The sequence below is a fragment of the Sapajus apella genome, unplaced genomic scaffold (assembly GCF_009761245.1).
Source record: "Sapajus apella isolate SASKATOON/1434 unplaced genomic scaffold, GSC_monkey_1.0 scaffold3, whole genome shotgun sequence".
In the NCBI taxonomy this organism is placed as follows: Eukaryota; Metazoa; Chordata; class Mammalia; order Primates; family Cebidae; genus Sapajus; species Sapajus apella.
The window spans coordinates 34,844,408-34,859,908 of record NW_022436943.1 but is presented as its reverse complement, the minus strand read 5'-3'; positions in this window follow the sequence as shown (position 1 = coordinate 34,859,908).

The following is a 15,501-nucleotide window of genomic DNA, read 5'->3' as shown; positions in this document are numbered from 1 at the left end:
AAGGATTATAAGGAGAATGCATAAATAACAGCTATGGCAAAGCCACAAGCCACAGGTGCATTTGTATCGGAGAGGGTAGAACAAAGCCTTTGTTGGTAGAAAGGAGAAGCTCCTGTAAACTGCTTGGAAACAGAGTTCATTAGTTCCAGAGGCTCAAACCCAAGAGTTGGCATCAGTTCATTTGTGGAAATACACTTACAGGGCGAGTATTCTTTCAAGAGCATGTTATCTGAATTGCTGCAGTTCTAAGGAATAAATTTATTGCGGGGTTATTTTAGAAATAATCCTGAGACAGTCCATATCTTATATATGCAAGCATGAGCTCTCCTCCTTTATACTTTCTCAGCTTCAATTTGTTTGGTTCTAACAAAATTGAATCTAACAGATTTCACCTGTTATCTGCAACTTTCACACAAGTCTGTTGGTAAATCTTTCAGCTGACTTCGACAGTCTTACCCTTAGGTGGGGAGTCTGGATTATTTTTGATAAATGGAAAGAAAGGAAAGTAATTGCTGATTGAAAGAATGCCAGTAAATTAATAATATAAATATAAAAATCTAACATTACCTTGGAAGTGCACCACACACACACAAAAAAATCCTAGCTGTATATTACAAATACTTTTTGTAAAAGTAAAATGTAATAACTGTTGCCCCATTCATCCACACAAAGGACAATGTTTGTTAGATAAACAATATTGGTGGTTCATTGATATGATTGATGGATAAGCAAACATTGGCCAAAATATTCTACAATAATTACGAGTGGAATTATTATAACACAGGAAAGGTGAGAAGACAGTCATGGTGTTCTCAGCTCAGGTAGCCTACCTGACCCATCAGCAGAAGTTGTTGTGAGTTTGTAAGTGTTGTGGGTTTATAAGCTTTGATATCTGCATTTATTGTGAATTCACAGGAACAAAGACTTTGCTTGTTTGATGAGAACTCAGAATGAAAAGGATATAATGAAGACCACCCAAATGCTGAGGGAGGCAGAGGAAGAATTCTGACATTGTCAGCCTCCACAGCCATGTATCTTCCATGACTGTCTGAAGAATACCTCCAATGAGAGATATAAGTGCCACAAGTTTCCAGAGTGGTTCTTAGATGACTAGCATCCTTCTGAGAAGGCAATGTATCCTGACTATGATTCCAAGAGAGAGCAGTGGAAGTAACTGTGGAGAGAGAAAGCTGGGAGGGAGAGGTTAAGCAGCTGCAGGAGGAAATCCCATCTGGTGGTCCTAAGACTAAAGCTTTGCTCCCTACAGGATAGGAAAGTGATTTACCCCCAACTGTGATTGCATATTGTGACCAGGCTCCAGGGAGCAGCCCATGGAGAGAGAGAGAGAGCAAAAAAAAAAAGCTCACCCTTTATTTTTGCTAGTGAAATAAGTTACAGAACATTACCCGCTTGTCCTAATAAAAAAAACTGAAATTGTCTGGTAAAAAATTAAAAGCAAAGAAAGAGATTAACACAGGTCAAGTCTCAGGACAAACTGAAATTACTTTTAATGAGAAGACCCATTCTGACTAAACCTGCACTGAATACTAAAAAAAATGTTATTTTGGAAGAAACGAAAGTTGGCAAATAGCATGGACATTAAATATGGCTTTAGAAATGCATGAGACAAATTCAAAAGACATTTAAACAATATCCTAGGAAACAAAGATAGGAGATACCATGGACTCTTATCCAAGAGGATCTATTGAGCATGCTTCTTTAGAAACAAGGAAAGTCTCCAATTTTGGCAATGTAAACACCAAGAAATACATTCATGTGATATTTAAGATCCATAGCTTCAAGGAATTCATAAATGTAATTTGCACGGTGCTTTCTGACTGCCAAAGTCCTGTATATAAATAAAAATCAAATGTATGCAATAATGCAGTTACTAGGAATGGAGAGTCAAGTTAAACTTGACCCAAATTTTACCAGTAGATAAAAAATGAAAATTATTTAAAGATAAATTCTGCATGAAATCTGTATCAGTATATTAGTATAAACACAACTGTGTTCAACAAAATCATGGCTCCTCCTAATCCTCAGAACTTGTTTCCTTACATGGATAAAGGAACTTTGAAGAAGTGATTAGGGTTACAGATTTTGAGATGTTGATGGCATCCTGGATTATCTGAGTGGGAATGATCTAATCATACAAGTCTTTAAAAGTGAAGAGCTTTTTCTGGCTGGATCAGTGAGAGACAAGACTGAAGAAAAAAAAGAAATCTGACTTAATAAAAGGACACAACCTGGACTGCTACCTTTGAAGCTGGAGGAAGAAGATCAGAAGCCAAAGAATTTGGATGGCCCATGGGAATGGAACTCAACTAAAAGTCAGCCAAGAAACAGGATCTTAGCTCTGCAACCAAAAGGGCCTGAATTCTGCCTATAACCCAAACCAGCCAGGAAACAGAGCCTCATGTAGAGATTACATGAAGGAATACAGATCTCCCAACAACTTACATTTAGCCTGGACTGTGTCAGACTTCTGAGCAACAGAATTTTAAGATGATACATTTGTATTCTTTTAAGCTAGTAAGCATCTGTTAATGTTTTTACTCAGAATTGGAAAACTAATACAAGGGTATATGGCTATTCCCACAAGAGACTTAGAATTAAGAATTAAGTGAGACTTAGTACTTGATATTAATCAGTAGCTATCAATCTATAACAACATCTGTTATGTAGACAGGGGCCTAGAAAATATAGTTGTAATTTTAATTGAGTTTTTTTTTTAAATTGATCTTAGTCTGACTCACAATACATCTGCTATTTGGTATAATATTTGTTCAATTACTAAAATTAATTTGGTTAATTGCAACAAAACCTTCTATAATGCTGATACCTATGATCAAATGCGTTAGGATATTGAATTTAAAACCCCACAAGATGTTTTACTGATGAAAGATCATTAGTCAAAGTATATTTTGTTAGTAATCAGTTAATTGTTGTGGTAAATCAATTTATTGATATATTTTTTAAAAGTTCAACTTTTTGTAATAAGGTTTTACCTTTCCCCCTCTTTTAGAGATATTAAAATTGCATATGATTTGAATGAACTTGTGCTAGATAATGTGATAAAATATTTCTTTAAAATTATGCCTCAACTATATTGAATTATAAAAATAATGAATATTTTGGTATTTGTGATTTTTTTCTTTACTAAAAATGGTACAAAATATGCAGAAAATAGAATAACATTGGGGGGCTTAAAATTGAACAAGAGTCATGAATGTGGCACGTTTTAAGACAAATTAACTTAAAAATGGACTGGGATCAGTTTTATCTTCTGGAATGCCTACAAATTCAGTACTGACCTGTGGTGAAGATAAGCCAAGATAGGGCTAACTAGTAATTTATCATGAGCTATTTAAAGTTCGAAACTCCCTTGGTGGCACATGACCTGCATGTTTACATTGTTCAGAGAACTTAAACCCTTGTTTTAGGCAGTTACACAGTCTGGCGTGGCTATATGAGCAGTGGAATAAAAAAGATCCCTCTGTGAACTATCACCCAAACTATCCTAAACCACATGCTTTTTGGTGATTAATAACTGGGAAGAAAATCTCTCATCTTGTGTGACTTAGAAAGGATGCTGTATATAAAATTTTGCTTGGAAATACTTTAGGACTCCCATTCTTTCCTGTGCTTTCTGCTACTGTACCATGTCATTCACATTTATTAAATCTGTATGCTCTGTGGAGTTTTGAGAATTCTTTCAATTGTGCAACACTGTGAAACTGATGGACCGCCAAGGGGAAATAAATGACCAATTTAACAAAAGGTATCCAAGACATTTATACAAACAAAATACAAAAGTTTATTGGAAGAATATGTAATTATTTAATGTAAATATCTCAATCTTACTCAAATTGAACTATGTATTCAGTGCAATCTTAATGAAAATATCAGCAGTCAATTCTAAAATAAATCAAGAAGAGACAAAAGGCCAAAAATTGTCCACTTTCCTTTATCAGCTCAGTATAAGCAGCTCCCAGTAGCTGTAAGTGTTGGTTCTGAAAAGCACACTGCTGCCTTTTCTGTAGAATTGCTCTCAGGCTTTGGGAGCTGCCCTGTCAAGGTTTCCTTTCCTCACTCATAAGCAACAGAGAATAGCCCTAATGGGCAAGACAATAGTTGTCTTCTTACCTGAAAGAGGAACCAACTTAATGGAAAAATTAGTGTTCTAGAGTTCTCTGTGGAAATAGTCTAAAGCTAAATTTAGATTCTTGCATAACTTTCTTCTGCTGCTTTGCCCTGCATCTTTTATTTCCTATCTCCAAAAATCTCTTCCTCTATAGTCATTTTCAGAATAACTCCAGCCTAAGGTTCTTTCTCATTTAACCTGTCCTATAACACACATGCTATGATCTAATGTTACCGTTAATCAGAGATGTTGGTAATATGAAGAAACATGGTATATGTGTGTATATATGTGTATGTGTACATATATAGACAGGTAGAGAGATATAGATATGTTTAAGAATATCCATTTATCTATCTATCTACCTAGCTATATCCAGTCATGCGTTGCATAATGACATTTTGGTCAATAATGGACCACATATACAATGGTGATTCAATATGTTATAAGGGAGCATATATAGGAACCTTATATATGGCACTTGATATTGGCACTGCAGGTCAAGTAGAGGAAGCCACTGATAATCAATAGTGGTGCTCGGACATTCGTTTTTTTATATAAGAATATATGAATAAAAATATACATACCAGCTAAGTTTATGTAACTATACTTTATAATGTTTTATACAATGATGGAATCCCCTAATGATGCATTTCTGAGAATGTATTCCTGTTGCTAAGTTTTGTATGTGTGTGTGTGTATATATATATATATATATATATATACACATACATGCACACAGGTGATATTGTTATCATTGTTATATTTGCTTAAATATATTGCTGATTTCACGTAGGAGGATTCGATGAGGATTCTATCCCCTCACACTACCAGTTACAATGTCATCTTAGGATCTCTTCACCAGAATGAGTATGGAAAGGCATATCTTACATTTTGAGGGTTGTAGATGGAAAGTACATGATACAGATATTTAATGGATGTCTCAAAAAGAGATATCCTAAAGACGATATGATACTTGGTTTCATGGCCATTAACAAAAGCCATTAAATGTGTGGATATTTAGTGTGGCCGAGGAGACCATGCTCTTGCCAGCTTTCAGTATCCCTGACTCTCTTACTTTAAAGATTAATGCACAGTTTGAGCTCCAGTAGTTTCCTAACCCATTAGCTTTGCCTTTTCTTACCAGAGAACAATAATATTATTTGAGCAATGTTTCATTTTAATTGCATGTAATTTTCTAATTTTATTTAAAAATTTTAATTTTAGTGTTGAAAATTTTTTCTCTACTGACATTTTAATGGAAAGGTGAAAAAGGATTATTTACACACTACCAGACTGATGCTAGTCCAATAAAGACAGAAATCTCTTTAGTTATTTTCTGGCACAACAAATTGGTAATGAACACTCATCTATCTCCTTAACATAAGATTATTCATATGCCAATTGATGAATCTATTCAAAAAACAAATTTTTTGGCCCATTTTAATAGATTAATAATTTCTCAAAAGAGACTGCTTTGGATTTTAACTCTAACATTATTTCAAAGCACAAAATGGTACAAAGATATAAAGATACATGCTTTTGTACAGACTACAAAAAGTGCACACATAATGTGATAAAACTGATAGATAGATTGATTATAAATAAAACACAAAATCAGGATTCCATTGTTACAGGAAATAACATTTACCCTGGGCTTTTAGATTTATATTTGCAAAGATTCAAAATAAAGGGTATGTCAAACACAGAAATTAGAAAGACACAGTGAATACTCAGAGAATAGGAATAATTTAGTTTGATGTGTGCTTGGAGAAAGAAGATTGGAAAGGTTAATTGAGGTTAGAGCTTGAAAAATTATTTCTAAAAATATTTTAAATTTGTCTTGTAAATGATAAAAAATTACAATTGTTTAGTAGAATATTGATACACAAAATTGTTAATAACGTCCATGAAAAAGACACTCTCTAAGCACTTTAATATAATACTTATTCAATCATCATGAAAATTTTATGAAGTCTTTATAGAGATCATAAAAACTCTATGTAGTTTTTCCAGGGTGACAGTTGAAGAGAATTAAAATAATTTAGTACAAAAAAAGAGTTTTCATTGTAATTTTCTAACTTTAATCAATTCAAATTAATTTTATATGATTATAGACTACAGTAATTTTCCAATTGCATTTATCAATTTGATAATTTGTGATGAAAATATATGTTTATGATATATTAGTAACCAAATACCTGGCACTTGTCTTAGAATGAACATTGATATACAGAAAACTGGCTGCTTTGGTTGGACTGCTATTTTGAAAATAAATTTTAGGTCTTTCATTTTACTTTATTTTTTATTTCAGAAACCACGTGCAGGTTTGTTACATGAATATGTTGTGTAATGGTAAGGTTTGGGGCTTCTAGTGTGCTCATTACAAAACAGTGAACATTGCATCAATATATTTTAAATTATTTGTGTAACTATGCAATATTGTGCTTTAGAGAGCAATTTCTCCAGGTTCCTTAATAGGATACTAACATACATTTTGTATAAACCTAAGAAAAGTTCTAATCTACAATGTAAAGCAGAAAACAAGGATGGCAGCGTCCAATTTGATTCCAAGATTTGAGAAGCTGTGCAGTCCCCAACAAACAACCATATCATATTGGTAATTGAGATTATTTAGGAATAAAATTAAAACTTTTTTCCTATTTATTTATATATTTATTTATTTTAAAAATGGCTATTTGGTCACTGCTAATTTTTTTTAATGCTTAAAACACACTTCATGTTTGGGAGGGGATGAGGAACAGCTATAATCTTCATTCATTACTTCTGGGTTGCAAGATAGTATAGCCACTTTGGAAAACAGCTAGCCTTTTGTTTTATGATACGTTGTGCACCCACCATATGACCCAGCAATCTTGCTCTGTTTACTTCGGGATAATGAAAATGCACAGTCATACAAAAATATGTTTATGAATGTTTAAAATGGCTTTATTCACAGTTGCCTAAAACTGGAAGTTACTGAAATATCATTCAACTGCTGAGTAAATAAACAATACCGTTTCACATGTATTTAATAGAGCTCAGCACAATAATGGGGAACAAACAGAAACTATTGATGAATACAACAATATGGATGAATTCCAATTGCATTATATGGGAAAGAAGCTACACTTAAAAAAGCTTCATACTATATGATTCCGTTTATATGACATTCTGAAAAATGACAAAATCATAAGGACAGGGAACAGATCCATAGATGTTGGAAAGCAACCAAGAAGCCTCACAGTGCTGATGCCTGGACCCAGGAAGGGGTTCTGTGATGCTTTGTTTTGATGCTGATGAAGTGCTAACAAGAGCCAGGAGTAGAGAGAGAGAGAGAGCCTTTAAGCCTCTTCCAAAGGCGTTCCTGTCAGTATTTAACTGGTGGTCTGGAAGGGTATCTGAGAAATATGCTTTTCAGGGGTCTCAGCTTCCTACCCTTATAAATATAGTAGAATAAAAAAGGATGGGGAAAAATCACAGAGAAGTTACCTTTGTAAAATGTTATTTTCTGTTTTCTGGAGGCTTTGAAAAAAAAAACAAAAACAAAAACCCAGCATCTATCATATCACCCTACAACAATGGGAGAAGATACATAGATACAGAGAAGAAATATTTATGGATATTTTACTATATATATGTATATAAATATATATATATTTCCATTAGTGGGAAAGATCATTCCTAATTTAGATATAGGTTTAAATATCTAACATATTATTCTGCAGATATAAAGAGAATAAATATTTTCTTAGTACTGTATTCTCTTCACAATATTATGTCACTAATAGTACTAAGGATTACTTTTTAGGGAAAAAAAAAGTCTTGATAGATTTCTAACCAAACTATGATGTCATTGATCCAAATGCCCAAACCAATCTGGAGCACTTTAGCTGACATGGAAATTTTATGTACTGTAAGTTTTTAATACTTAGATAAATTATTCCTTGGAATGTGTTTAAATTTGCTTTTCAAGAAAGAGGCAAAAATAGGCTGGGTGTGGTGACTCATGCCTGTAATCTCAGCATTTTGGGAGGCCAAGGTGGGTGGATCACTTGAGGTCAGGCATTCAAGACCAGCCTGACCAGGTGGACCCCCAACTCTACTAAAAATACAAAAATTAGCCAGACATGGTGGCAGAGCCTGTAATTCCAGGTACTCAGGAGGCTGAGTCAGGAGAATCACTTTAACTTGGGAGCCGCTTGCAGTGAGCAGATAATGTGCCACTGCACAACAGAGCGAGCCTCCGTCTCAAAAATAAAAATTAAAAAAAAAATAGGCATAACATTGAAAGAAAAGACCGTATAAATGAATGTATAGTTAACTCAATAACTGTAGTAGCAACAGAGACTTATTTTTCATTGTATAAATTTGAGATACATATCCTAAAGGAAACAATTACTACAGGTAAGAAACATAACCTATCCATCACCTTCCAGAGGAATTGTTTGTGTTATAAGAGCTCTTAAAATCTACTCTTAGCACATTTTCAATACACAATTTAGTAGTTTTATTAACCAAGTAAAAGCCGTATATATTTATAACGGAAGCCCTGGGATCCACTAAGTTCATCTTCTCTCTTATATCCCTGGTATGTCTTTTCATCACTGGGAAAGAAAAAGTGCTTCTACTTCTACCTTAAATCTCCTCTCCCATTCTGAATTACAACAAGTCTTACATATACAGTTACCCAATTCATCAATTATAAGAAGTTGTTTGTTTTCACCCCTGCAAAATCAGCTTAAAATGAAGTTGAATTACGATGTTGACAAATGGATTGTCTTTAGACATTTCCAATGTTAGTTCACTACGGTGAAGAGCAAAAATATTCAAAAGCGCATTGAGTGACCACCATAGAGTCCTGTAATCATGTCTGGGCTATTCCACACTCAAGTTTTCTACCTGCAACATCAATGAGGCAAACTCTAAATTAATTATAGAAGAAAACTGTGTTTCCTGATCCTCTACCTCTTCCCACCTAGAACTGTCTGATAGGCCCCAGTAAGGGTTGTTCCCCTCTATGTGTCCATGTGTTCTCATCATTTAACTCCCACTTATTAGTGAGAACATGAAATATTTGGTTTTCTCTTCCTGTGTTAATTTGCAATGACTCCGTCTCAAATAAGAAAGAAAGAAAAATAAAAGGCATAAAATTGAAAGGCAAGAATGTATGGATGCTCCATCCAGCTCTATCCATGTCCCTGCAAAAGACATGATTGCATTTTTTTATATGTACCACATTTTCTTTATCCAGTCTATCATTGATGGGCATTTAGGCTGATTCCATTTCACTGCTATTGTGTACTAGGCTTAATACTGGGTGATGAAATAGTTTGTACAACAAACTCCCATAACACAAGTTTACCAGTGTAAGAAATATGTACATATACCCCTGAACTTAAAAGGAAAAGAGAAGTATTTTTAATGACTTTCCCATCTTCTATTGTCTGTAAAAGCACTATTCTTTCTGCCATTGAATTTACATTGGTTTTAATAGAAATTTATAAGTAAACCATACTAACCTTAAATCAATAAAAAGAGCCTGGCTCTATGAAAATTTACTTCTAAATAAAAGTCAACACATTTTAAGTGACTTATTTAACAGGAGAATTGATTTATATAATATTTAACTCAGATAATAATTATAAATAAACAGAAACAAGGACGACGACAACATGAACTATTTTTAAAAAGATTAGCATTAGAGTAATGGAGTTATAATTCTTCAGTGTGGCAGAAAGAAAAGGAAAGAAAACTATAAACTGCTCTTGAGATTAACATGAGGGCAACTGAGCATTAACTTCCTGGTTATCCTCATTATTCCTATTAATTGTGTTTCTATGACTATGTAGTAAGACCATGATCTGGAATATAAGGCTCTGAAATAGGGGTAAGGAGAGAATGCTTGTCACTCATCTCAAACAGTATTTCAAAATAATAATAAATAAAATGATATTTTTGTAGAGTAATCAATAATAAAAATGCTTGATGGATGAAATATCTGTAATTTGTGGTCTGTAGAGTTATGGAAGTTCATTTAACAATTTTAAAATGAGAAAAAACAGGTGGGATTGTGATTTCATGCTTTTACCAAGTATCAAAAGTTAGTTGGAATTTAAAATGCTACGATGGTGAGTAGAAAAGGGAGCACTATTAACAGTATTGACAGAAAACTAACTGTCTGAAAACCCAGAGGTAGAATGACAAAAAATAAAAGTGCAAAAAAGGAGTAAGTCCCGAGTGAATAGTTGGGGATCTCTCTCTCTCATTCTCTCTATGTGTGTAATACATATGCATTTCTTAAAGATGGAAAGGTTATATTAAATTATATTAAATCCATCTACATGTGTAGACATATATTATTATTTTTATGTTTTTTTTTAAAATATGCATGTTTCTCATAAGCGTACACATTTCTCAAAGGCAAAGACAGGGTGTGGCTTGCACCCATTTAAATCCCTGTACCCAATTTAGTTTCTGACACATATTACACACTCAGTGGATATTTTGTGAAGTAATTAATACGAAAAAAAGAGAAATCACAACTTTGTAAGTTAGATGCTAGCATATTACCTCATGAAAACATGTGAAAATTCATGGAGACAACTAGGCACCATTGATATAAATTAAAAACTTTCTGGATTTGAAAGGCTCAAATTTAAAAATTTTCAAGTCTTATGTTTTATATATATTTATATTTTCTTCTCCAAACATATGTGATTTTGTATACACACACAAACACATGAACATGCACATACACTAAATATATATATGTGTATATGTATATATATATGTGTATATGTGTGTGTGTTTGTGTGTGTGTGTGTGTGTGTGTGTATATATATATATATATATATATGTACACATTTACCATTACAGGACATATTTTAAGTGCTATAAGGTGAGATACTGAATTATAATTGAATTAAAACACCATGATTACTTTTTTTGATATCAGAAAAATAATGGCAAAAATAGTTAATATTAATGAGCAATTTATTAATTTACTTAGTGTACTGGGTGGTCAGAAAAACCTGAGTCATCTAAGGGGAAGGATCAATACAAGGAGATAAAAGAAATGGCAAATTTGGGTTACAAAAATTTCTTGTGTCATTCTTTGACCTTTTCTTAATATCATATGCAAAGAAGACCCACAGAGACATTTTCAGATGATGAATGACATGCATAGCTTTGCATTTTACCAAAATGATACTGTGTATAAGGAAAAATAAAGAAAGTGCAATCTGAGACTTAAGTTAGAGAAATCAGTTAATATACATTTAAATAAAGCATAAAAAGATGATGCTTTTTTGTATAATACATTATTCTTTGATAATTTATCCTTTGATACTATAGATTATGAACTGTCTTTAAATGATTTGTATCTAGTGAGAGAATAAAAGTTACCTTTAGAAATAATTTAAAGTAATTAATATAATTTGTAATTAGTGATACACCATGAATATTCCAAGGTATTTTGTTTTCGTTTTTATTTTTGCTGATTGTGTCGTTATTTGCTTAAATTAAAACTAAGTCTTAGAAATACATAAAAATTTTTATATTAGCTTCAAGGCTACTGACTGAAATGCTGTGAAATACAAAGTTTATTTTATTAAAATAATAACATTATTCTATTAATTATATAACGTATCGTAGAATGTCAAATGACTTGGCAAAACTAGAATTATCATTATCATCTATTGTATGTAATGTCATTGTCAAGATAAAAAGGAATAAACAATATAGTCATCTTCTACAAAATGAATAATGCCAAATATATTGCCAAATAAATTTATATTATATGCTGAATGTATACGATATTATATGCCAAATGTATATATTACATGTAAATTTATAGTTATATGCCAAATTTATATTATATGCAAAATGCCAAATAAATTTGTAATATTATAAATATTAAGAAAAGTCAAGCATTATTAAGAAAGTGGAACAAATATTATAAACTCATATAGGAATGTTTTAGAAAATCACAGTGGTCAGCTTTGGTCACCATACATAACAAACATTCAAATTATCCAATATTTTATTTATCAACAGTTTATGGAATTTCATGATATTGCAATGTATTAAAATCATCACCTATAGTTTTAAAGTGAGTTAGCACCTTAAAAGTAGACACATACATATATAAGTATATACATATATACATGTGTGCATATCTACACACATGTACATTTATACATATGTACACACAAAAAAATTGATTCATTATCAAAATATCTTCCTTTCTTTTAAGATACAATATACTGTCCTCAAATTCAGTCACCTCCCTCTTAGGTACAAATCACTGCTAAATGGTAAACATTTATATATTTTTAGAAAATATCAATCCCAACTCCAAAGAAAGTTTATGCTTATTGTAATATATACCATAGTCATGTAGAATTGGAGATTATTACTTTTCTATTTTCTACATCACAAAATAATAATCACAATGCACTTTCCGCCAGAGTTATTTAGAAGAGTGGGAGTCAATAAAAAATGAAATGACTTCAAATGCCAATTGAATAAACTTTTATATCATCTTTTCTTTTCCCAAACTACATGTTTCCCTGAGTCTGGGCTATTCCAACAAATTGCACTAATCTGATACTAATTATTTAGGAAAAAAAAAAAAAATCTTGAACCAGGTTTTTTCTCTGTTCTCACATATGTGTGTGTGTGCGTGTGTGTGTGTGTGTGTGTGTGTGTGTGTGTTTCCCACCCCCCACCCTCCATCAAGCAACAGACACCAGCTGGGTGTCTTCCAATTCAGTCCTGTACTATAGCATCACATCACACAGGGTGAAGGCTCAGTCCCCAAAACTGTAGTCCCTGTCCCCCAGATACCAGTCACAAGTCTGGGCCTTCAGAAGGTATGACCAATTGGTTCCTAATTGAGGTTCTCGTGACCCCTTCTTTGAGTTTGATTAATTTGTTGGAGTGACTCATAGAACTCAGAAAAATACTTACTTACATATACTGGTTTATAATAAAGAATATTTAAAAGAATACAGATGGAGGAAGGGGCACAAAGTTTCCCTGCCCTCCCCAGACATGCAACCCCCCAGGATTGTTCAATGTGTTGACCTCTATGGAAACTGCCCACCAATGGAGGTTTTCTGTCTTGGGCTTCTACTTTAGTATGTTGTGATTCTGCATATACCTCTGTCTACAATTTTGAGGACAGCAATTTGCCCTGTAACCTCAATTCTCTGATTGATCAAGGAAGACCTATTAAATTTCAGTATGTTCAACTATTTTCTTGTTGTGAGAACAAGATTGATGACTTCTAAGCTCCTTACATACTGAACTGAAAACTGAAAGAATTTATTTTTTCTCCTAAGATTATGTGGTAGTAAAGAATGCAATAACTAGTACAATGTGTTGCCAATTCCTGATTTGTGTGAAAATGTCAAATGTTTTACCTGCTGTTGGTTTTTGCTGTTAGCACAAAGTACAATAATCTAAATGAGGTACTAACATTATTCATATATTTACTAATAAATCCCTAATTTGACAAGTAACTGTATTATTTTCTTTCAGTCTGTGTTTGTCTTTATGGATGTAGGGTGTTTCTTTTAGGCAACATACAGGTAGGTCATTTTAAAAAAATCTCATTTAGCTATTCTCTTTTAATTAGATAATTTAGTCCTTTGCCTTCAATGTTATTATTTAGAGGAAGGAACATAATACTGCCATTTTTCTACTTGTTTTCCAATTGTTTTGTAACTCCTCTCTTCCTTTATTTATTATTGTTTATTTTTTTGTGGATAAGTAATTTTCTAAAATAATGCATTTTAATTTGTTGTCTTTTATTTTTTGGAAATCTATCACAGGTTTTTCCTTTGTGGTTATCAAAAGGCTTACAAAACATCTCACAGATATAACACATTATTTTAAACCAAAGACAAGTAATTCTTGATCACAAAGGAAAAAATAGAAACAAACAAAAGAAAAATTGAAGAAAAACTCTGCACATTAACTTCATTCCCAGGCCCCAATATTTTCACTTTTTCTTTTCTCAGTTTACCTATTTTATATTGCTGATCTCTTAACAAGTTGCTGTAGCTATTATTATTATTATTGATAGATTTGTCTTTTAGTCCTTATTCTAGAGACATTAATGATTTACATACCACATACCATAATTACAGTATTAGAGCATTCTGGGTTTGTTCATGTGCTTACTTTTACCAGTGGTTTTGTACCTTCAATTTTTTTTTTTTTTTTTTTTTGCAAATTTTCCTTTTCCTTTCAGATTTAAGAACTCTCTTTAGCATTTCTTATAAGATTATGATGGTAAAGAATTCTCTAGCTTTTATTTGTCTAGTAGAGACTTTACCTTTTCATGTTTGAATGGGGCTGTATCCTGGTCACAAGACTGTTTCAGGACTCACAGCCTAACCAAGGTTGGTAGGCCTGCCTTTGTTGATACAAGTATGTCTCTTGCTGGGTCCCTCAGTGGAAAGAACTGCTCTTGATCTGTGGCTGGAAGAAGCTAGAGCCAAGTGACATGGCTGCTTTAGGATCTGCAATGGAAGTGAAGTTGGTTGGTTTCCCTCCCGGGACATGCAATGATATGTCTCCCAACAGGTTCCTGAATATGCAGGAGTACGCCAGAACCATAGTTGAGAAGGCTTTAGCTAGATCACAGGCTGTTTCCAGGTCCACAGCCATGATCAAAGTCATTGAACCAGTTCTCTGAGGCATGAGTGAATGTGACTCCTCCTGTATCTTTGGACGATAGTGGACCAAAGCCAATGGGGCTTTAGCTTAGTCCAGAAAGGATCATGGTTGTTTTCCGTTTACAGCCAGTACCACGGTAAGTGAACCTACCATCTGGGCACAGTCCTCCCATACCCAAATGGATTTTCTCAGCCTTCGGCACCACGGGGGTTTTGCAACAATACACTTAACCAAGAAGGTAAAATGTATGTACACAGAAAACTATAAGATACGCAAGAGAAATCAAAGAACACAAATATATAGAAAGATAGCTCATGTTCATAAATTAGAATAATTAATATGTTTTACACATCCATAGTACAAAAATCATTCTATATATTTAACACAATCCATGTGAAAATTCTTATGACATTTTTCAGAAAAATAGAATAATTCTAAAATGTATATGAAATCAGAAAGAACTCTAAATAGCCAAAATATTCTTAAGCAAAAAGAACAAAGCTGGAGATGTCATACTTCCTGATTTCAAAGTATGTTTAAAGCAATAGTAATCAAAAAAGTATAGTACTGGAATAGCAACAGACACATAGACCAATGAAACAAAATAGAGATTCTAGAAATAAACTCATGCATATTGCAGTCAACTAATTTTTGAGAAGAGTGCCAAG